Genomic DNA, 24,936 nt, shown 5'->3' with positions numbered 1-24,936 from the left:
ATATATATATATATATATATATATATATATATATATATATATATACACCTCAAAAATACATGTATATATGTATACGTATATACTTATATATGTATTGATATATATATATATATATTTCCATATATATACATATATTTACATATATATATATATATATGTATATGTATATATATATATATATATATATATATATATATATATATATATATATATATATATATATATATATATATATATATATATATATATATGTGTGTATGTACGTATGTATGTATGTATGAATCTCTCCACGATCTCAACATTCTCACCACAAACAGGCACAGACAGGACAGCAGCATCCAAGATGTCATTGAAAGTGTCTCTGAAACCTGTATCTCTGAAATTGCACCATCGAAAAAATTGAAACTTGGCAGATAGCAAGTTCTCATGGGGAATGAGTGATTTTCTTCATGACGTTACAGGTGCCTTCGTAATGAAGTCATATAATTGCATATGTAGAATTCCACATCCGATCAGTATGAAAAAATATATATGTATATAATATTTCCATATATTTATATATATATATATATATATATATATATATATATATATATATATATATATATATGTGAAATATAATATAGTATGTGCTATATATATATTTTCACCATTCCAGTTAAGAGATGGTTCTTATCTGTTTGATTCCGATAACCATTTTTATTTCTTTTCTGTCCCAGCACGAACATGATACACCGCAGCTTTCTTTGTATGCCACATGAGCATCAAATCTCGAGCACATTCTCTAATCCACTTACACAAGGATGGGCTGTGAAAATGAATGATTGATATCTGCAATGGTGATATGTTAAGCTTTGGAGGAGGCAGATTGCATATTGTGTCTCAAATTTGATGCTCGGAGTGCTGCCTTTTCATGCTACGTTGCTCTTGGTCGAGTCACATTCGGATGATCAGTTAGTCCGTGGCCTTATGGAGACTCCAAACAAGTACGATTGTATCATTTATCGGAAAAGATTTTTGTTTAAAATGGGAAATCAACAAAATTTTCATCATGAACAGTCGTATTGATTTTTCATGCCAATCACAAATAATTATCCTGATCAATTTGCGTGTAATCACCATTGGAAAAGCGCACCAAGACACAACAAGTGCATTTGGAGGAGCGGGACGATGCAGCACGTGGGTTGGTGTAAAATGAGCCCAACTCCAAAGTTTGTGTTGGGAAAAATGATGCGGAATATTTTGGCGCGCACAGGGTCAAACTGGAACCTTGGCAGCTTCGACGACGAAGAGATGCTCTTGCGGCTGAGATCAGCCCACGATGGTCCATCAGTCCAGTCGAGCATCATCCATGGCAGACCTGGCCAGCACGGGAAAGAGATGCCCTTTTGCTCCTCCCAAATAGGAGGGGCGGATGGGAAGGACTGGTGGAGTGTTCGGGAGGATTGGGGGGAGGGTTGGGGTGAGCACCACTGCCTGCCCTTGCCGCAAGACTCGCCCAGCATCATGTGCGAGGAACGGCTCGGCTTCAGCGGAGCTGACAGGCGGCCCTTTGCTTAGGTAGCAAACAGGTAAGGTCCGTTTAACCTTCTCTATCCTCATTTCTCTCTTTCTCGCCTTCCGTGATTTGCTGTGTTGGAGCTGCAGCTCCGTCGGACGCTTTGAGCGAACATTAGGGGATTAGCTCATCAACGGTTGCCTGGAAAGGTCAGCACTTGCGGTCCGTGCTGCTGTCCACCCTGTGAGTGCTGTCAGCTGGTGCTGAGTGCGGGACGGAGGTTAAAGCGCTCGACGTGAACTGTGTGTGCGTCACAATCGCCTCCTGTAAGTGCACCTCAAACGAGGATGTGTTCGCCAATCAGTGCCATGTTTGCAGCGTCCAATGATTGTTTCTCTTCCCCGGCCGTGTTCCGTGCATCGTGTGTTCGCAACTAAAATCCTGCAATGTATTGTATTAATCGATGTATCGACTCATTCCTTCACGACAAACTCTGCTGTACGTTCAAACGCCTGATGCTTTTGTCCATCGGAACTCGCAGGATTGAACTCAGGGTGGGTTGGAGAATGAGATCCGGGACAAATCGTCAAGAAGTTTCCCCTTTGACAGTGGCAGCGTCACCTGCAATGTCTGATCGCTGTTTGCGCGGGAAATGCGCGACGAGGTTCTCACCTCGCTCGAATTGACTCGACGGGGACGTCGGAATCGTCGATGGAATTCCTTGGAAATACAAACAACTCGTCGGTTCGTCCTGAAGAGAGTCGGAATCGCCGATAATCTGCTCTTCCTCTGCTTCCTCGGATCCCCCGTGTCCATGTCCTTGTTGTGCCCTTTTCCGTCGGCTTGTGCTGTTCAAAGATGGTACTTGTCGCTTAGGATCCTGTCAGACTTGGCTTTAGCCAAGACTGCTCGGAAAGTCCGTAAAGACGCGAGGAAATGTCACGCTTGCTTGGAGATGAGTGGCGGACCGTGCTCGCTGTTCCTCGTGTGAGCGACTGCGTGTCGAGCGAGGCTCAGCGCATGTGCCGGAGAGAGTCGTGCTTATCTGACGTCATTACTTGCAGAACCTTAAGTTGTGCAAATAGTTTTTCCACAAGATTTGTGAAGCCAGATTTGGAAGACTAGAAACACCCCTTTAAGGGGGGCAATTGGGGCAGGGAGGTGGGGTGAAGTGGGGGGTGGCATCCACAGCCATCCTTGGCCTTGTTGTGGAAGGTCGGTCGAGGCCCTCACTTTTTCAGCTTTATTACCTTGTTCCTACGGATCTGTGTGTCTGTCTGTCTGTGTGTCTGTCCGGGCCATAATTTTTTTTTTTTTTTAACTATTTCAGCTTTTGTCATCAAATTTTCAACAAAGCTTTATTATGAGAATATGGAGAAGACAAATTAATAATTTGGTCAAAATTATTATTTGGAGCATTGTTTTTATTGGTGCCCTCACCGAAGAAGAGGGTATTGTATTTGGGTCCATTTGTTTGTTTGTTTGTTTGTTTGTCCGCACAGAACTTTCGTGTTTTTCTCCGCAACTGCTTGTCGGATTGAAACGAAATTTTGAACATACTTTGGACCTCTGTATCTCTGAAACTGCACCATGGAAAAAATTGAAACTTGGCAGATAGCAAGTTCTCATGGGGAATGAGTGATTTTCTTTATGACGTCACAGGTGCCTTCGTTATAACGTCATATAATTGCATATGTAGAATGCCACATCCGATCAGTTTGAAAATTTTTGAGGGTCATCTTGGGATAAAATGGTCCACAGAAAAATATTTGATGGCGTCATCGGTCACGTGATTCGGCATCCGTATTGTTTATAAAAAACATAAACCTTCAAAAATGTTCTCTGAAATGGCTGCACAGATCGAGGCAAAACTTTACTTCCACATATGACCGCCTATCCATGAGGAATAAAACGTTCACACATGTGACATCATACGTCACATGGTTTGTCAGCCATATTGGATTTGCCCAACAACCCATAAAAAATCTTCTTCTCCAGAACTGCTGGACAGATCGAAGGGAAACTTCACACAAATGTTCCCAAAGCCTTGGGATACCAGTGTGTTCATGAATAGTTGATGTCATATGGTCTGGCAGCCATATTAGATTGAGCAAATATCTTTTAAAATCACTCTTTCTCTTAAACCACTTCATCAATCGATGTGAAACTTTGCAATTATGATCTAGTAGTGATGGGGAATGTAGGTTTTTAATTTCAACCTGATCAGCCACATGGTGTGGTGTGGCACACATGGTGTGGCAGCCAGAATTATTTAATATTTTGAATCTGGGTTCTTTTTGATTTTTGTTTTTTTTTGGCTTTTGAGTAAGGCTCACTTGGTTGTGCCCGGATGGGTTTGAGGGCCGAGGAGTCGCAGCTGAAATGTGAATCCTATCCAGGTTCCTTCTGATGACTCCATCTTTGCTTTTTTGCTTGGTTGGGTTGCTCCTGATGACTCCAAATGTAGGACTGTACCGATTTGATTTGAATTGAATTTATTTTAATCCCATTCTGAATTAATTTGAATAATAATAATAATAATAATCATAATTATAATAAACATCATGGGTTAGGGTCAAGGGTCCAATCAAAGTGGGGTTGCATCAAAGCGGGACGTCTTAGTAACTGGTAATCACTGCCAGCATTTATGAAGTGACAGTTCTAGTTTTGTCCATCATTATTAATTTCGTAACACACCAGTACACAAACACCACACAAAATGCACTGGACAAAACTACACAAACACCACACAAAACAAGTCTTGGCAAGGGTCTACAATGTCTGATTACTCTTTCTTGTTATAATTGTTCTTCTTCAACCCTTTTTTGGCTTTCTATTTTTAAACATTTTTCTTTTCAGCAACTACTTCTCCGATTGACACAATTTTCAAGGAAAGAGCGACCCCCCCCCTCCTCCCATGGAGGATAATTCAATTATAATTGTGATGCCAGAGGTCATGTGGTATGGCAGCCACCTCGGATTAAACACAAAAAATTAAATTATTATATCTCTGAAATTGCTGATCAGAAAAATTTGAAACTTGGCGCATTTCATTCGACTCCCAATGGGGAGTAAGGGATTGTCAGGATGATGTCATCAGTGAAGTGGTATATCAGCCACAAATGTTGTAATCGAAATCCTTGTTTACCATTGAGATTCAGTGTGTTTGTCCAGGCCGTAATATTTTTACTAATTGAGCTTTTGTCATCAAATCTTCACAAACCTTCATTACTTACGAACTCTAAAGATTTCGTAAGTATATTGATGACTTCCTTCATCTGTTTGTGTGTGTGTTTGTGTGTTTGTGTGTTTGTTTGTAGGCATCATAACTCTAGAACGGAAGAAGCTACCAATGTCAAATTACACCAGGTGATTCAGAAGGGTGATGGCTTGTGCTGATTAGATTTTGGTCAAAATCGGTCAAAGGTCAAGGTCACAGTGAGGTCAAACATTCGATTTATGATGGTTTGGTACAGAATCATCATAGAAACTTCTGGTTTGCGTCGCTACCTTCTCGAGAGACGGCTTTTATTAGACTTGGTCAGAGGTCAAGTTGACGATTTCGTAAGTACCAGTCTCTGACTGCTTGTTTTGTTTGTCTATCTGTTTGTTTGTGTGCAGCATATCTCAAAAAGTTGTGGACAGATCCAGATGAAATTTTGTGGACAGGTTCGGTGTGTGATAAGGACGAAATGATGAGATTTTGTGAAGATCTGGATCCGGCTTCTGGAATTTTAAAAGTGATTCTTCACCATTCTTCACCAAAGATGTGGCTAAAAATTCTATATAGCATGATATCTCAAGAAATTGTGGACAGATACAGACAAAACTTGGTGCACACGTTGGGTTTCTGACAAAGAAGAATTGGTTCAATTTTGGTGAAGATCCGAACCCGGATCTGATAATTTTTTAAGTGATTCTTCACCATTGAGAGATCGGGCTAAACTGATATATAGCACGATATCTCAAAAAGTTGTGGATGGATTCGGACAAAACTTGGTGGACGGCTTGAGTGTGTGGCAAGGTTGAAATGCTTCGATTTTGGTGAAGATCCAAAGCTGGATCTGGATACGATAATTATTTGATTTTTAAAGTGATTTTTCACCATTGAGAGATAGGGCCAAAAAACGATATATAGCATGATATCTCAAAAATGTATTGGGCCCAATATGTATGCCGGATGTTGGCTTAATGGTTCGGGTGGCGGGCTTTGGATCCTCGGGTACTGAGTTCAAATCCCTCTAAGCTGTTGAATTAATACCAGGTGGGGTTAACTTGGCCTGTCATCCTTCTGAGGTTGGCAAAATGAGTGCCAGCATGCTGGTATACTGTGTCGGAGTGGCAACCCATCCAAGATTGTGTCAAATAGCCAAGGAGACTGCTTAAGCAGCACTAAAGCTGCTGTCACACCTTGACGTTTTAGCCAGTGTATGGCAACGTATCAAAATGTATGTAAAACGCTGGCGTACGCTGAACTATTGATGTTTTTGGCGTATTCATAACGACTTGGACGTATGCATAACGTATTAGTAACGAACACAGAACGTTTCGATAGCATATAGATAACTTATACCAACGAATGCTGAGCGTGTTGTCGTCTTTCACAACCTATGCCCAACGATAGTCTAACGTATGCATAGTGCGCGGCAGCATATCACCGACGATCACGTGGCGTAGCCTATTAAAGGGATGCCGCTCAACGATTCAAATCATAACCGCACGAGACATCGAAGTGTCAAGCCGCTGTCACACCTTGAAGTTTTAGCCAGCGTATGCTGACGTATGAAAAATTTGCCGAATACACTGGCACACGTCGAATACGTTATGGGTTAGTTTTGCATACGTTAAGAGCATGCTGAAGCATGCTGGCATACGTCGTAGTACGCCGAGTACGTCGACAAATTTTAGGCATGCTTTTGACACAGTCTGGCACCCTGCCCTGCTCACAAAACTCTTTTCCTATGGTATCCAAGGCCATCTCCACTCATGGCTCACAGACTTCCTCTCCTGTCGCAGTCAACGTGTGGCCCTAAATGGAGTTCTTTCATCCCCCCTTCCTGTCCAGGCTGGAGTTCCTCAAGGAAGCGTTCTGGGCCCTGTTCTTTTTCTGGTTTTCATCAATGATCTCTCCGACTCTCTGAAAAATCCTCTACATCTCTTTGCTGATGACTCCACCCTCTGCCGTACCATCGGTCATCCCTCAGACTGAGAAGCAGCAGCTTCTTCGCTCACTGCTGATCTGGATAAAATCACAAACTGGTCCAACACATGGAACATGTCTTTCAATCTGGACAAATCTCACACTCTCACTGTCTCTTCGAAAGGACCATTTAGAAAACACCCCCCCCCATCCACTTTCTCAACAATCCTCTGGTAGAAGTCCTTTCTTTCAAGCTTCTTATTCTCACTATCTGCCATGATCTTTCCTGGGAAAGCCACATTTCAAATCTCACCTCCAAAGCCAGTCGCCGACTGGGAATCCTCCGTCGTGCAAGGTCCTTCCTCAGCCCACCTGAGCTCCTGACCACTTACAAAGCTTTTTTCCGCAGCCTGATGGAGTACTGTTCTCCACTCTGGGCTGGTGGTCCTGCCTCCCACCTTTCTCGGCTTCACGCTGTAGAAACCAAGGCATTTCGGATCATTGGCATCTCCCGCAATGAAGCTGAGTCTTTGGGCCTCTCACTCAATCACCGCAGGTTGGTCGGTGGTCTTTCTGTCTTCTACCGTCTGCTCTCCAGCCTCGCCCCCCTGCTCTCTCTGCGATTTGTCCCCACCACATTTCCGCAGGGCGCTCAAGGTCCGCCAACAACCCCCTTCTGGTAAAACTACCAAAATCACGAATCACTGCTCATCTTCACTCTTTCATTCCTTTTTTTTCCCCACCTTTGGAATAAACTCCCTCACTCTATTCAATCCCATTCTTCCCTCCAGGCCTTCAAAACAGCTGTTCACCACCGCCTCTTGTCATCCCCCATCCAAATCCTCGATCTTTTCTACCCCTGATAATCCACCCAAGCCAACCTCCTTAAAATTCCCTGCTTTTCTTCCTGAAAGTCCCTGTAACGTCCATCTTCTATTCCCCATGTTCCCCGTCCCATCCCTCTCCCTTCCACAGATCTCCAAATGTCTCTGTTCCCCACTGTTTTGTCCTTCCCACTCCCTCCCCTCCTGTCTCTTGCCCCCCCTTGATGTGCGTTGTGTGTTCGCTCTCACACGAGCCTCGACAAGGTATACAAAAAAAAGAAGAGTACTAACCTCATGGGCGATTTTGTTGCCAGTGTGCAACAAGTTCTTCTGACACCTCCCTTTATTTAGGCGGTGTGTAGGGAACAGACTGCTGCCTCAATCACTCAAAAATAAAAAAAATAACCTGGGTTGCATTTATGAAGCAAAAACATGCCCATTGCTGAAGTGCATGAAGACGTCGTGGTTCTGTAGCTTGGATAATTCTCATTGCACTGGCCCAAAGGCTGACACCAGAGTCTGAGAACATTAGGCTGATTCATACTGTCACTTTCACATGCAGGTGTTGGCTCCAACCTTTCGATATTTAATGATCCTTTTAACAATCGCCGAGGTTGTTTTACATTGACCAGAAAACTTACAGGGAGGGCTTGGTGATTGTGAATACGACACTTCCCAAGATGTCTCAGGCTTACCATTGCACCAAAATGGTGGATGTATAATTTTTTCAGGTTACAAGAGTCGAGGGAATCAGGCTCGCTGTCTAATGAATTGGTCGAGAGTGGGCACACAAAACTTGCTTTATTTCTGTTGATTATTATTATTTTCAAATCACATTTACATTGTTATTGTTGATGTGCCATTTTGAACAGAAAAATGTCCTCCAAAAATTTCAATGCTCAATCCTGCATTTTCTTTCCATCATGAACAGAGGGCACTGTGTTAATGTTTCACTCCTTCTTTAACGGCCTCAATTATTCCCAGGTTATTGTGGGGTTGGCCGGAGGAGGCTTGGCTGGTGTCTTTCATGAACTGGCTGACCAGGCCTGATGTTCGACCAAGGTTAGTGCCGGAATTTGGAATTTGGCTGAAGTGTCAGCAAAATGTCACCTACTCTTCGCAAAGGGCACTGTGGAATCTTCAACGTCCATCAACTCATGCCAGCAGATTGGACACACAGTTTATCCATCCGAGGACGGCATACACAATGATGAAACTCTAGGATCACAGTTTATAGCTTGTCTGAGATTCGAACACAGGCAAGACATCTTATAGGTGATTGTGCATACCCCTCAGCCATCCTGCTACCCCTCCCCCATATTTTAATTAATTGTTAATATTATCAGTGTGCCATTATCATCAGACGGAATTGACTGATTAATTTGCGGTTGTAATAATTTTGATGAACAAACTCAAATGAGCTAAGAACCTCGTCCTCTAAATGATGACGTCATAAAAACGAATATGACGTCATTGTGATGTATCAGGTTTGCGATAAATTACAGTGGGCTGTATTTGAAATATTTTTTTCAGAGGTCTAGGTTTTCTTAACGGTTGCTTTTTGTTTTTTGCATGCTGAATTCAGAAATGTATCTAATTTCGCTCAATCAGGTCAAGTTTTTATGCTATCTCAATTTTAAGGAAAAAAAATAATCAAAATTTTGTTTTTTAATAAGCATTTTTTAAATTTAAAATCAGACTTATCTTGACAGAAAATGTACAAACTATACATATTATGACACACAATTACCGTTAATGTGGAAGAAAGTGCCTTCTCAATTACTTTCATTTCAATTTCAGAAAAATATCAACAAATCGTTGTTTCTGGCAACGCCCAACTTCAGTCGCTCCAGCAGTCGCTGTTTTCCTTCGTCTTTTTAATGTTGAATTTCACATTAACGGTACTTGTGTGTCATTTTATCTATAGTTTGTACATTTTCTGTCAATGTAAGTCTGATTTTGAATAAAAAAAATGCTAATTAAAAAAAAAAATTTTTATTACACTGGTCTGCATCATTTCAGAGGTCTAGGTTTTCTCAACGGTCCTTACATGTTTTTTATATGCAGAATTCAGAAATGTATCTCATTTCGCTCAATCAGGTCAAGTTTTTATGCTATCTCAATTTTAAGGGAAAAAAAATAGTCAAAACTTTTGTTTTTTTGATTGGCATTTTTTAAATTCAAAATCAGACTTACATTGACAGAAAATGTACAAACTATAGATAAAATGACGCACAAGTACCGTTAATGTGAAATTCAACATTAAAAAGACGAAGGAAAACAGCGACTGCTGGAGCGACTGAAGTTGGGCGTTGCCAGAAACAACGATTTATCTATATTTTTCTGAAATTGAAACGAAAGTAATTGAGAAGGCACTTTCTTCCACATGAAGTGTACTTGTGTGTCATTATATGTATCGTTTGTACATTTTCTGTCAATGCAAGTCTGATTTTGAATAAAAAAAATGCTAATTAAACAAACAAATTTTGATTATTATCTGTGCTAATGCCCGGCTTGATTCCCGCAAACAAAATTCAAACAGCTTGCCTAGTTTTGGAGATAATGGTATAGGCGATTTCCATGAGCGGCGATATTATGACGTCAACTTTTTTTCTCGGAAGAATTTCCAAAATCGGAGATGGTTACTGCCTGCACGTGGGCTTTCTGCATATGCATGGCAGGTTTCATGAAGATCAGATGAAAACTCTGGGTTGTGAAACAAAAAATGTCAAAAAATAGGAATGATGTCATAAAAATTGATATGACTTCCTAGTGATGTATCATATGCGCGGTAATTCATCTCTGCTTATGCCCTGTTCGATTCCCACAAACAGAATTCAAAAAGCTTGCCGAGTTTCGGAGATAATTTTTTAGGCGATTTCCATTAGCAGAGATATTTTGATGTCATAACTTTCTTTCTGGGAGGAATTTTCAAAATCGGAGATGGTTACTGTCTGCGCAGGGTATTTTTACATATATATGCCAAGTTTCAGGAAGTTTCGATGAAAAGTGTAGGCTGTGAAACAAAAAAGTCCACAAGAAGAAGACGAAGAACAACAACGTGAGTAAGACTTCGAGATCCTCCACGAGGATCTAAAAATGAAATTTGGATTAAAATCAAACTTGCAGTGGCCTCAAAGACATGTGGTGTGAACGAGTCTAGATTTTTCTTCCATACTCTGGGCTCGCGCGTGCGGAGGAGCTGAAAGCAGAGGGCTTTTCAACTGGATTAAAACCGAAGATCCGTGCAACCTGCAACTGGAGAGCTCCATTAAAAAAAAAAAATTCCTGACAATATCTGCTGCTCTTCCTTCGCTCCAATTGGTTCTTCTGACCACGTCCTTGTTAAAGTGGACATCTCTCTGGCTGTTATCAGAGAACCACCTCACCGCCGTCGAGTCTGGCATTTCACTCAAGCCGACTGGCAGGGTCTCCGAGCAGCCATCAAACTTACAGACTGGTCTCCTATCACTACTTTCTCAAACATCAACTCATCCTGGGAATTCTTTCAAAGAAACTTGCTCTCCCTCATGCACAGATTTATCCCCTCTCGTGTTCAGTTGTCTTACCCTTCCTCCCGCCCTTGGTTTACTGAAGCTTGTGGCCAGGCAGTTGGCCTGAAACAACTTGCCTTTGCCTCATGGAAAGCAAACCCAACTGAGGGCAATCTCAGTTCTTTCCACAAAGCTCGGAACAAGTGTGTATCTACCCTCAGGAGAGCCAGAAAACAACATCTTTCTCATCTCAAGTCTGAACTCTCAAACCTCTCTCCCTCCTCAAAATCCTGGTGGCATTTAATCAAATCTGTTTCTGGTGTATGTTCCCCCTCCATCCCCTCCCTTACCTCAAATGGCCGCACTGCTGATTCCACACGTGATAAAGCTGAATGTCTAAACTCGGTGTTTGCAGCTAAATCTTGTGTCCTAAACCCATCACTATCTCTACCCACTTTACCCAGTCGCACCCAACTGTCCCTGGACTCTGTATCCTTTTCTCCTGACAAGGTGGAGAGCTTGCTTTCAAACCTCGAGTCAGATTCTGCAACCGGTCCAGACGGCATCAGCCCACGTGTCTTCAAAGCCTGCTCTTCTGCTCTTGCTCACCCTCTCTCTGTTCTATTCACCCTCTCATTTGCCCAAGGTCATCTGCCATCTGCTTGGAAATCTGCTAACATCACTGCCCTGCATAAAAAAGGTGCAAAAACAGATCCCTGTAACTACAGACCAATCAGCCTTCTCCCAATCATCAGCAAGGTTATGGAATCCATCATCGCCTCAGATATGAAATCCTTCCTCTTCTCCAATGGCTTGATTTCCAATCATCAATTTGGTTTCAGACCAGGTCACTCTACCCGGGATATGCTGCTTCTGCTCTCCCATCAATGGATGGAGGTCCTCAATGCCAGAGAGGAAATCCGAGCCGTATACCTGGACATATCACGTGCTTTTGACACAGTCTGGCACCCTGCCCTACTCACCAAACTCTCTTCCCATGGTATTCAAGGCCATCTCCACTCATGGCTCGCAGACTTCCTCTCCTGTCGCAGTCAACGTGTGGCCCTAAATGGAGTTCTTTCATCCCCCCTTCCTGTGCAGGCTGGAGTTCCTCAAGGTAGCGTTCTGGGCCCTGTTCTTTTTCTGGTTTTCATCAATGATCGCTTGGACTCTCTGGAAAATCCTCTATTTCTCTTTGCCGACGACACCACCCTCTGCCGTACCATCTGTCATCCCTCAGACCGGCAAGCAGCAGCTTCTTCGCTCACTGCAGATCTGGATAAAATCACAAACTGGTCCAACACGTGGAACATGTCTTTCAATCCAGACAAATCTCACACTCTCACTATGTCTCTTCGAAAGGACCGTTTACAAAACCCCCCCATCCACTTTCTCAACAATCCTCTGGAAGAAGTCTTTTCTTTCAAGCTTCTCGGTCTCACTATCTGCCATGACCTTTCCTGGGAAAGTCACATTTCCAACCTCGCCTCAAAAGCCAGTCGCCGACTGGGAATCCTCCGTCGTGTTAAGTCCTTCCTCGGCCCTCTTGAGCTCCTGACCACCTACAAAGCTTTTGTCCGTAGCCTGATGGAGTACTGCTCTCCCCTCTGGGCTGGTGCTCCTGCCTCCCACCTTTCTCGGCTTCACGCTGTCGAAACCAGGGCTTTTAAGATCATCGGCATCTCCCGCAATGAAGCTGAGTCTTTGGGCCTCTCACTCAATCACCGCAGGTTGGTCGGTGGTCTTTCTGTCTTCTACAGACTCCTCTCCAGCCTTGCCCCCCCTGCTCTCTCTGCGATTTGTCCCCACCACATTTCCACAGGGTGCTCAAGGTCCGCCAACAACCCCCTTCTGGTAAAACTACCAAAATCACGAATCACTGCTCATCTTCACTCTTTCATTCCTCTTTTTTCCCGCCTTTGGAATAAACTTCCTCACTCTATTCTTTCCCATTCTTCCCTCCAGGCTTTCAAAACAGCTGTTCACCACCACCTCTTATCTTCCCCCATCCAAATCCTCGATCTTTTCTACCCCCGATAATCCACCCAAGCCCACTTCCTTCATTTCTCCTGCTTTCCTTCCTGAAAGTCCCTGAAATGTCCATCTTCTCTTCGCCATGTTCCCCATTCCATCCCCATCCCTCTCCCTTCCACAGTTCACCTAATGTGTCTGTTCCCCACTGTTTTGTCCCTTCCACTCCCGCCCCTCTTGTCTCATGCCTCCTTGCTGTGAGTTGTGTGTTAGCTCTCATACGAGCCTCGACCAAGGTATACAAAAAAAACAAAAAAAAAAAAAACATTTTTCCTCTTTTAAAGCATTACAAAAATCGCAGTGCACAAAACACACAAGCAAAACCAATGTTTGTCAAACGAAAGAATACTCCTTGTCCACAATTTCATGGTTTTATCTCTGGTCCGGTAGACAAGCTTTGTGATCTCTGGTCCGGTAGACAAGCTTTGTGATCTCTGGTCCGGTAGACAAGCTTTGTGATCTCTGGTCCGGTAGACAAGCTTTGTGATCTCTGGTCCGGTAGACAAGCTTTGTGATCCTTGGTCCGGTAGACAAGCTTTGCGATCTCTGGTCCGGTAGACAAGCTTTGTGATCTCTGGTCCGGTAGACAAGCTTTGTGATCTCTGGTCCGGTAGACAAGCTTTGTGATCTCTGGTCCGGTAGACAAGCTTTGTGATCTCTGGTCCGGTAGACAAGCTTTGTGATCTCTGGTCCGGTAGACAAGCTTTGTGATCTCTGGTCCGGTAGACATGCTTTGTGATCTCTGGTCCGGTAGACAAGCTTTGTGATCCTTGGTCCGGTAGACAAGCTTTGTGATCTCTGGTCCGGTAGACAAGCTTTGTGATCTCTGGTCCGGTAGACAAGCTTTGTGATCTCTGGTCCGGTAGACAAGCTTTGTGATCCTTGGTCCGGTAGACAAGCTTTGTGATCTCTGGTCCGGTAGACAAGCTTTGTGATCTCTGGTCCGGTAGACAAGCTTTGTGATCTCTGGTCCGGTAGACAAGCTTTGTGATCTCTGGTCCGGTAGACAAGCTTTGTGATCTCTGGTCCGGTAGACAAGCTTTGTGATCTCTGGTCCGGTAGACAAGCTTTGTGATCTCTGGTCCGGTAGACATGCTTTGTGATCTCTGGTCCGGTAGACAAGCTTTGTGATCCTTGGTCCGGTAGACAAGCTTTGTGATCTCTGGTCCGGTAGACAAGCTTTGTGATCTCTGGTCCGGTAGACAAGCTTTGTGATCTCTGGTCCGGTAGACAAGCTTTGTGATCCTTGGTCCGGTAGACAAGCTTTGTGATCTCTGGTCCGGTAGACAAGCTTTGTGATCTCTGGTCCGGTAGACAAGCTTTGTGATCTCTGGTCCGGTAGACAAGCTTTGTGATCTCTGGTCCGGTAGACAAGCTTTGTGATCTCTGGTCCGGTAGACAAGCTTTGTAATCTCTGGTCCGGTAGACAAGCTTTGTGATCTCTGGTCCGGTAGACAAGCTTTGTGATCTCTGGTCCGGTGGACAAGCTTTGTGTTGCATCATATAAAAGGCCATCGTTTCTCCTTCCGGATGAAAATCGCAGTCACACTTGAAAGCCAAGTCTGATTTGGACATTTATTTCTGGCTTTTGTTTTGATTAATAAATGTAATGTGTTTGTGGGGTTGGAGTAATTTCTTTTGAGATTGCATTTGCAGTCACAGCACACAAGGGGGTGATGTGGCCTCATGCGCTTGAACTGCACTGGGAAGGAAATCATAATCAACACAGTGATTAAAAATAATCCTTCTGTTCGTTAAAGGAACAATATTGCAGAGCGAAGCCGTGCACTTTGATTCATAACACAAAGCCCAAACAATTGAAGAAGTCATTTCAATATCGTTGCCCTGCCAAAGGACAGACTCGGCACGGGTTTACATGAAATTTTTTTTTTCAGTTTTGGAATGTAAGATTGTTTAAGAGCTTCAATGCATATACGAATTGACTTCGTGTAGATATTGTGGCCTGTCATAGAATGTTAGATTAAGAGGCCTTTATCCCTTGGCAACACATGAATTTAATGTTGGCATGTATGGACCACATAATTTTATATCTTAACGCATTTCTTTTCTCCTCTCAAACTACCAGTTCCCAGGATTCCACAATAAACCTTCGAACAATCAAATGCATTATTCTCTTGACGGAGCAGCAATATCAATTGCCCCTGAAGCAATTCCTGTGAAAAGGTTATGCTGGGTGGTTTGCCATTGTCTTCACAGCAGTCATTCAGGACAGGAACTTGGCAATTTTTTCAGGATGCCAGCTATAACTTGCCTACTCTTCACGAAAGAGACCATGGGAACTTTAATGCCCACCAGTGACCACAGTGTGCTGGCAGACTAGTCCTCTGACTTAACGTCCTTAGGAAGGACGGTGCACAGATTGATGAGTCACCCTACATCCGAAACACCAGGGTGGCAGTTAAAAGCTCAATCAACATTCAAACCCAGGAAAGAAAGCTCAAAGGTGAGACAATAACTTCATATTGACTTAAAACACAGAATTTCTCTGTTTTGTATGGAATAATGCAGCATATAGGATTATACATGGACCTTGCAGATTATACTTGTACCTGGATTGAAAGCTCCACTCGGAATGGATTTTATAATGTGGCAGGTTTTTATGAAAGACTTGTCTAGAGTGCAGACTCATCTTTTTTGCATCCTACAGTGTCCTCATAAACTCCTTTTCAGAATGGTTCAACATTGTTTTATTCTGCAGGAAAAGGAGCTGTGAGATCGGCGGACTATGTCCAATGGGGATCGGGGGAGTGCTCGTCACACTCCACATGTTTCGATTTACCCGCCGATCACATCACGTGACTTCTGGTTGAATGGTTTGCGTTTGCGGGAACAATCGTCTGGGTGGCAGACGGACGGCTGTTCTTTGCGGATTATGCGTTTTTACCATGTGAGACATAATTCGCGGCGATGCTCGGCGATGAAACAGTCAGGATGTATGTCTGAAGTGTAAATGACGAATGTGGTCATCATTGGTTAGATATTTATTGGTATGCCGTCCTGATGAGGGTAAACAAGCCCAAAATCTGGATATGCGGCTCTGTTTGATGTTTAACTGATGTTGACCATGTAATCTTTGTCTGTTTGACCGAGTCGCCGGACCGAGGCCTCCAGATTGGAGGTGATGCTTTGGTGTAGGACTCCGTCCAATGGAGATTGGGGGAGTGCTCTTCACACTCCACTTGTTTCGATTTACCCGCTGATCACAATCTGGCGTGCCTTTCGGATTACATGTCTCTGCCGTGCATGGATCTCAGATGCATTTACTAGGACCAACACAAAAGTTGTAATGAAATAGAAATGGTAATTAAGTTAAACAAGAGCAATCTATCTATATATTACTAAAACTCTCATGTTGTATGTATGTATGTATGTTCCCGAAATACAGCCAAAACGGTACACGACAGCACAATAAATTTCAGCCCACCTTACTCACCATTCGCCTGTGGTGTGCAGTGTCAAGTTTCGTTCAAATCGAGCAACGAAAAAAAAGTATTAAAAAATCAATTCCCGATTCAGTCAAGTACTCTTCAGGTGAATTTGATCAATGCAAACAACCTCCATGGGATAGTTCGCTGGAGCTATCTTTTGTTTTTTCTTGAAATGATTTATTTTAAAATCTCAAACATTTCGTATAGACAAAGAACGATTTATTTTTAAGCATAAAAGAAACATCGCCATTTTGATCTCATACTTCTGTGTTCATTAATAAATAAAATTGTGTTTAGAAGATTACGCACAATAATTTATTCGACTTTCTTTTCTCTGTTTTTTTTTTCACATTGACGCGCAATATCAAGTTTCGTTCAAATCTGGCAACAAAAAAAAAAACTTATAAAACAAGTGGTGCCAGGCGCAACAAATCCCGCCCATTTCAGGCATAAAGTTATTTTGGGGATAAAAATTTAAATTTGATACATCCTTAACCTGAATGTTGATGATAAGGAATATTTTAGTCTTAGTTTGAAGTCAATTTAACCATTTTTGACGAAGTTATGAGCGAAAAAGATTTTGACCTTTCGGTGACCTGACCTTGACCTTTGACCTAATTGGACCCAAAAGTTAATGGGGTCGTCCGAGGTTCATTACCCACCTGTGGATACAATTTGACAGTGTTTGAGCCAGCCATTTTCCCGTAAAGTTGTATTTTCGTAACCATGTTTTCGTTTTTATGGAAAATTTGTAATTTTGACCGATGGCCATGACCCCCAAAATTTCGGACGCTACCGATCTTCACAAATATGCATTTTTCACTCTCGGAATGGGTCGGATTATAAGTGACAAATAGAATAAGGTTCACTATAATCTTAGTTTGAAGTAAATTAAACCATTTTTGATGAAGTTATGAGCGTAAAATGATTTTGATCTTTTCGTGACCTTGACCTTGACCTTTGATCCAATTGGACCCAAAAGTTATTGGGGTCGTCCAAGGTTCATTGCCCACCTGTGGATTAAATTTGATGGTGTTTGCTAAAGCCGTTTTGCCGTAAAGTTGCTAACAGACCGACAGACAAACAAACAGACAAACAAACCGGACGATTACAATATCCCACTTCCTCTCTCCAGGAGGGGGCGGGATAAAAATCAATTCCCGATTCAGTCAAGTCCTCTTCGGGATTATTTAATCAATGCAAACAACCTCAGCGGTATAGTTTGCTGGAGCTATCTTTTTTTTTTTTTTTTTGAAATGATTTTTTTATCAACCGCTCTCACAACAGGAACCCAACGGGTTCACGGGTCGTCTAGTATATACTAAAATTTGAACAACATATATATATTAAACTACATTATACAATATAGTCAAGACTATATTAAAGTTCTCTGTAAAAATCTATGAAATACTCGATGTTGAAAAATGGTCAATTTTGAGCGGTCTTCACGAGCTATTTTATTCCGCAGGTACTTCTTCACAAATTTGAAAGGCCATGGTGCATTTATGATTTTGCTGACATTTCATACATATTGGTTCAGTAGTTCTTGAGAATATCTGTAATAACCACCAGGCCTTACTTGCAACCTTTCAGGTTGCATTCAAACTTATTTGAAACAATCCTTTGGTTTCGATTTATTGGTGTTGTGGCGTTTGAGAAATACGAGTGACAAAATTTGGCACTGACAAGAGTAACAATCCAAGCAAGAACAAGAGGCTTCCATTTACAGTTAACTATTAGAATAATGGTGATGGTGATGATGACATTGAAGGAGTGACAATATTTGTCAGGTGTATGTACAACTAGAAGTGGAACTTAGATATGATGTGGTTCCCACCATGATGACACACTTGTGGTTCTTGATGGTACCGGAATTGTGGCTGGAAGGTATTGTTGGATCAGGGTAGATGAGTCATTGAAACGTGTTCCTCAGATAGTATAAACTGCAGCCACCGATCACGAGTGAGGCAGATGGTGAATACCGAACAGCTCTGTCCAAAATGGAGGTGAATGGCAAGTATTCTTGGTGTGAACCTTGCAACTGGAAGTGAACTGTTTATGAAAAATTGTCCAGCCTCTGTTATGTTCTCATCGTATATTGTGTTGATTGATTGATTTTTATTATTGTTATTACCAATTATTACCTTGTTACCTATTTGTTATTATTATTACGAGGGCACCCAATGGGCAATCTTGTTCCAAGCATGCAACATGTTCTTTGACGCAGACTTTTATTTGGGCGGTGTATAGGCAATTGACAGCTCTATATAGGCAAAAAAAAAAAATCCCAGGTTATGTGAATGAAGTAAAAACATACCGACTGCTTATAATTCAAAACACCTCACTGCACTGTAAATGTTGGGGACTTGTAATACTCTCCCCCACCTGAAGGTGGCGCCACATGATACACATTTGCATAGAGAAGTTGTGTCCCCCACCTCAAGACGACCAACAAAGATAAAAACACCCCGATACATTAATTGAAGTTATGCTGATCTTCTGAAGCAAGTCTGGATGAAATTGGCCCAGAACTGTAGAAGGAATAGCACAACAAACACACAAACAAACAAACAAACAAACACCGTTCCGTGAATTATTGTCATAATTCCAAGCTTACTCTGGGTCTCCTTTGATTCAATCACCTGGAGAGGATCAAATTTCTAGCAAGTATAGATGTAATCGGCCCACAACTATAGAAGGAGTAGCACAACAAACACACAAACACCGGTCCACTAATTATTGTAAGGATAAGGGAAGAAAGGGGGAAGTGTGAATTTAACGTTCCAACTTTATTTACTTTTAAAATTGTCCATCACGAACGGAGACAGGAACAATGCTGTTATGATAGGCCTAATGGCCTTTTCATGTGCCACAGTTCCCTGTGTATCTTTGTGTAACATTGTTAAGAACGGGAAGAAATGAGGAGGGGAGGATAGAGAGTTAGGGGTGAGGGTGCATGGAGTTGGAAGGAAATTGCGACGTTGAGAAGGCTGGGCGGGGGGGGGGGGGGTTGTGGGATTTAGGACTTGAGGTTTGGTCAGGTCAGGTCAGGTATGGGAGCATGTGCCGGAGCAGTGCATCACTGCGTCCACTTTCCACCGGTACTCCAAGGACCTCAGTCTGGCCATCCCTCAGGCAGATGCCTGGCCCATCACCATCTCCTTTGGGATGCTGAACAACCTGCTGCAGCCATGAGGCATGTGGTCAGCCCATTGACCTCCTCCACTCACAAAGCTCCCTCGCTGAGAGAATCTGGTGATCAGGATCAGCATCAGGAAAACGAGCCACATGTCCATACAGCTGCAGCTGACGCTCACGGACTCTCACTGACTATACAGGTAACAAATCTCATTTGAGTCTATCTCAGCAGCCGCTCGCTGGACACAAAGTCTGACCAGCAACAGTCAAGGATTCTCGGAAGAGACCCAGTACCAAAGGAATTAAGTCTCTGTCTCAAATCACTGATCAGAGTCCAAGTCTCACATCCATAGAGCAAGACTGGAAGCATCAAGGACCTGAAGAGTCGGACTTTCGTCCTCCTGCAGAGGTAACAGCAGTGCCACCCCCCCATGATCCAGTGAATCCATTACTCCCGAGGCCCGACCCAGACGTCTATTGACCTCTGGCCCAGAGTCAGCAGAGACATGAATATCACTGTCAAGGAAAGTGAATCTTTCTGTGACCTCAACATCCTCACCACAAACAGGTACAGACAAGATTGCAGCATCCAAGATGTCATTGAAAGCCTGGATCTGAGTCTCAAGGGCCCCCAAAAGGAGATCTCGAGTCTCCTCAAGTATGACTGCATCTGCGAAATCAAGATCAGAGATCTTGACATTCCCAAGCATTGTACCGCAGCTTTATCTTTCCAACATCCTCCCCAGAATCCAGTCCATATAAGTGCTGAAAAGTGTGGGGGCCAGTACACACCCCTGACGAACTCCAGTAACAACTGGAAATAAGTCAGAGATGATAACACCACATCTCACAGCACTCTCAGTACCATAGTGCAGTTTAGACATCAGATCGATCAGTTTTGGTGGCACCCCACGAAGACCAAGAATCCTCCAGAGGGCATCCCGGTTCACTGAATCAAACGCTTTACAGAGATCAATATGGGCTACCAGCAGCCCCTGCCTGAAACTCTCTTCTGCATTCGGTGAGGACACGAAGAGCAAGGACGCGGTCAAGCGTTGACCCCTTTGTTGTAAAGCCTGACTGCTCTGGATGCTGGTGCTCAAGCAGATGGTGAACCCAATCCAGAATAATCTGAGCAAAGACCTTGCCCGGCACTGAGAGCAGCATCACCCCTCGGTCGTTGTTGCATTCTTGGCGATCACCCTTCCCTTTCCAGAGAGGGACAACAATTCCTTCTTCCAATCAGTTGCGATGATGCCTGTGTTCCAGGCAGAGCACAAAACTGCATGCAACAACATGAGTACAGCATTTCCAGCAGCCTTGAGAAGTTCAGCATGGATGCCACAGATCCCTGGAGCTTTACCTCATATCAACCGGTTCACCGCAGCCCGTGTTTCCACAAAGGAAGGTGGACCACAGTTGATTGGACGGTCAGCAATAGGGAGGGATTGTAACACCCCTGACATCCAACTCAACAGCGAATCAAAGAAACCGGCCCAGCGGGCCTTCACTTCGGACTCCTCTGTCAAGAGGCCACCACCCTCCACTCTAACTGCAGCACACCGAGGGACGGGATTGGAGGGATGCAAGGCACGAATTTCCCTGTAAGCAGGATGAGAATTACTTTACTGCAGGTGATGCTCTTCCCCCTCACAGATTCCTCGCACTTAGAACTACTTGTGCACCCTTAGTGCACGTACAGTTTTATGCCTCAGCTCCTTGAACAGCTCAGCTCTGCCATTCAGCTTGGCCCTGCGACTGGTCAATGGTCTCCAGTGTCCTTTGAGAAACAAAATTCTTCTTCGCCTTACGGTGAGTTCCAAGACATCTACCGGCAACATCAAGGACAGTGGTCTTGAAAGCGCTCCACAACTCTTCAGGATTCTCCAAAACACCGAGACCCCCTCAAATCCCCACTCAGCTTGTTCGCAATCTCTTCAGCTACCCTCTTATCCTTGAGCTTGCCAACATCCAACCTCGGCTGGTATGCTACAGTTCTCCTGGATTTAAGCTGCAACTTCAGAGTTGCGACAACAAGCCTGTGGTCGGTATTGAGAAACTGACCACTCCGGTGGACCCTGCAGTTCTGAATCATCCTCCAGAGACCATCAACGAGCACCTGGTCAATCTCCTTTGCCACACCATTGGCCCTGGCATACCAAGTCCAGAGATGAGCCTGTGGGTGCTGAAACCATGAACCAGTCACAATAAATCCACACCTCGCAAAGTCAAGGATCTTAGTGTTATTCTGGTTCACAGTTCCAGACCCATGGGGACCAACACACGTCTCATAACCATCCCTTTCAGTGCCAGTCGATACATTGAAATCCCTCAAGATGACAAGAGTATCTCGCCTGGGGCACTGATCAATCACAGACTCAAGCGTGACATAGAATGCGTCATTTGGGTCTTTTGGGTCCTTGAAGGTTGGGGGGGGGGGTCCTTTGGGTCCTCTGGGTACTTCAGATTAAGTATCTCAGGTTACATTTGTGGGTGATGTCAGTTTCGCTGTCCAACCAATGGGTGAACAGCAGATATACATCCATACATACATCATCACATACACTTGCTCCATTACATTTAGATTACAAAGGTGGATGGAGGTTATGTTTATGATTGTTATTACTACTGTTATTATTATACTGTGAACTGGGTCACAGCTCTTCCCAGAGTTAAGTGTGATGAATCATATAATACAGAAAATCTCAATATTTACATTAAAGTGTATTCTAAGAAAAATAGTATGTTCTCGCTATTGTGATTCATAATGACCACCAATCTATTCAGCAGCTGTCGAGTCAGCGAGAGCTTTGATGAATCTTTCAAGAACAGCAAACTGTTAGTCCTTAATCTATCGGTGATACATGTCTTCCAATGTGCCATTAGAATTTTTTTTCTCATTACTTATCATTTTTCTGCTGTGTTAATGACAACATAAAAATTCAAACTTTAGTCAATATAAAATTTAATTTGCTGAAGAATTACAAATTTTAAAAAATGATCATGATATTCTCTGCGAGGCATGAGGCAAAATACAGACCATTTCATAAAAAAGTGGACTATTTCAACGTTTTATTGTTGAAAAATTACAAAAGGTAGCAAGTTCAGCCATACATTGATGGAAAGCATACACCATGCCATTTTCAAATCGCTCATTATACTACTTGTAATTGACATTTTCTGTGTGTGCTCCACCTCCGTTCAAGGTGGCTTTGATCCTGACTCCAAAATTCTCCACAACTTGTCTGCAAGTGGCTGGAGTGGTAGCTTGACGGTCGTCCTCCACCTCCTGCTTCAGGACAGCCTTGGTCCAAGGTTTGTTTGTGTAAACTTGAGTTCAGAAGTGAGAATGCACCACACAGATGAGGCTGGGATCGCCAATTCTCAGGAACGCCAACGGTGGGATTTTTTATGACTTTTGATAGCTGATTCTCTCACAAGATCAATGTACCCTTGGTCTTTGGGAACACTTGGTGGGCAGCCACTGTTGCCTTTGTTTTAATTTTTCACACCTTGGAAGTGCTCCACAACTGCTGAATGATCCCACTGGAAGGTCCATTACGGCTGTAAACATTGTCATACTCAGTATCGTCGGCGCACCTGCACTTAGGATAGTTTCAAACCCCAAAGTCACGATTTTCATTTTTTGTTGCACTGTGAACACCAGAGTTCTTAAGGTCTCCACCAGGTCTCCACAATTCTTAATTTCACTGTTAATATTACAGAACCTTTTTTTTTGATTCAGATCTTTATGTATCCTTCTAAATCAGAAAAAAAAGAAGAAATGCATTGACAAAATATTGACACCCAAGACCTGTAGCTCAAGAGCCCACAAAGGTTTATTTGTGTTTTGTTCGCCAAAAAGGTCTGAGAGTTGTTTCTAGAGTGAAAATGTCCGTAGAATTCGAATATGCTGGTCTGATAAAAATCCACTTGGACGATTTTCCACAAATCGTGTTTTTATAGGGGTACCCCATAATTTCCCGTGAACGCATTTAGTTTTGTAAACGTTCCGAACAAACTTTATAAGTAATTATCCCCCACCAACTTCGTTGGTTGGCGGGGATATAGAAATGGGTTCCGTCTGTCCGTCACATTACTTTTCCGGAGCTTAACTACAAATCCCCTCAAGTTATATTTACGAAATCTGGTACACATATCAAGCAAGTGGTGAACTGGTGCCTTTTGATATTTTCTAATTGATAGGTCACATGGTTTGGAAGCCATGTTGGATTCAAGAAAAATATTAAATAATGTTTTCTCTGGAATCACATCACCTAACAAAGCGAAAATTTGCAACTATCATCTTCCATCATGTCTGCATACATAGTAAAAATTATGACGTCACAAGTCACATGGTTTGGCGGCCATCTTGGATAGAAAAACACACCTCATCCGATTAACACGAAACTTCACACATTTATTCCACTGTGACCACTCCGGTGGAGGGACGGGCCACATTGGAGGCAGAATGTAAATTTATGATGTCATAGGTCACATGGTTTGTCAGCCATCTTGGGTTGAAAATTAATAAATTTTTAAAATCTTCTCCAGAATGGCTGGACAGATTGAGGCAAAATTTTACATACACTTTCCACAAGACATCCTTTCAGAAGTTTGTTAATTTCTAACTGATAGGTCACATGGTTTGGTGGCCATATTGAATTTACCCTAAAACCTTCAAACATCTTCTTCTCCAGAATGGCTGGTCAGATCAAGGGGAAACTTCACATACGTATTGCACACGCTTCGGGAATATAAGTTTGTTAGTCCTCATTTACTATGGCGGGGGATATCGAAGAATTTGTCTTCAACGGATGCTAGTTCATTTTGACTCAAGCCCAATAGTTTCACCCAAAAATGAGATATCATGCAAAAGCTTATCATTGGCCGGATTCTATGAACTATTCTGTTTCTCAATTTGACTTCAAAAACGTTGGATTAGCCCGATTTCAATGATTAACCCCAATTTTACTTACCAGCGCGTTTTAACATCTTATATTTTTTGTGTATTTTTTCCAATCCTGAAGTTTTCGAGAGGATTATTTGCAAAACAAATGTACTATTTTGAAGAACTATCATTCCCCTTTCCTATGCAAAAACAATCACGCAAAAAGGTTTATATTTTGCAGAGTAATGAAAAAGAAAGAGTATACATGGGGTTACTTGGAAAATATCGCAATTTCCGATGATTCTTGGAATATACATGTAAATGTAAAATAAGTCGAGGCCACGTTTTAATTACAATATTGTTGCGAATTCGCGCCCGCCGGCATGTGATCGGCCACTCGACTCGAATGGCGGCCGCCTCACCCACCGGAATGGACAATTCAGTCGTGACCCTCTCGGAACAACGCCGGGA

General features: G+C 42.9%; 1 protein-coding gene across 2 annotated transcripts in view; it reads left to right on the top strand.

Moving 5' to 3' along the window:
• Positions 1–1,439: 1,439 nt before the first annotated feature.
• LOC147027562 (MAGUK p55 subfamily member 2-like) overlaps positions 1,440–24,936 on the top strand; it is a 745,773-nt gene continuing 722,276 nt past the window's right edge. The window contains exon 1 of one of the 2 annotated variants that reach the window (XM_085877071.1): positions 1,440–1,571. The gene's annotated coding sequence lies outside the window, so the exon portion shown is untranslated. The remainder of the gene's footprint in view (positions 1,572–24,936) is intronic. The other variant, XM_085877072.1, reaches the window with a different exon arrangement.

Source organism: Eptatretus burgeri, chromosome 4 (assembly GCF_056783735.1).
Source record: "Eptatretus burgeri isolate ZD-2024b chromosome 4, Ebu_testis_v1, whole genome shotgun sequence".
Classification (NCBI taxonomy): Eukaryota; Metazoa; Chordata; class Myxini; order Myxiniformes; family Myxinidae; genus Eptatretus; species Eptatretus burgeri.
The sequence above is the reverse complement of the archived record's forward strand: the minus strand, read 5'-3'. Positions and strand labels throughout refer to the sequence as shown.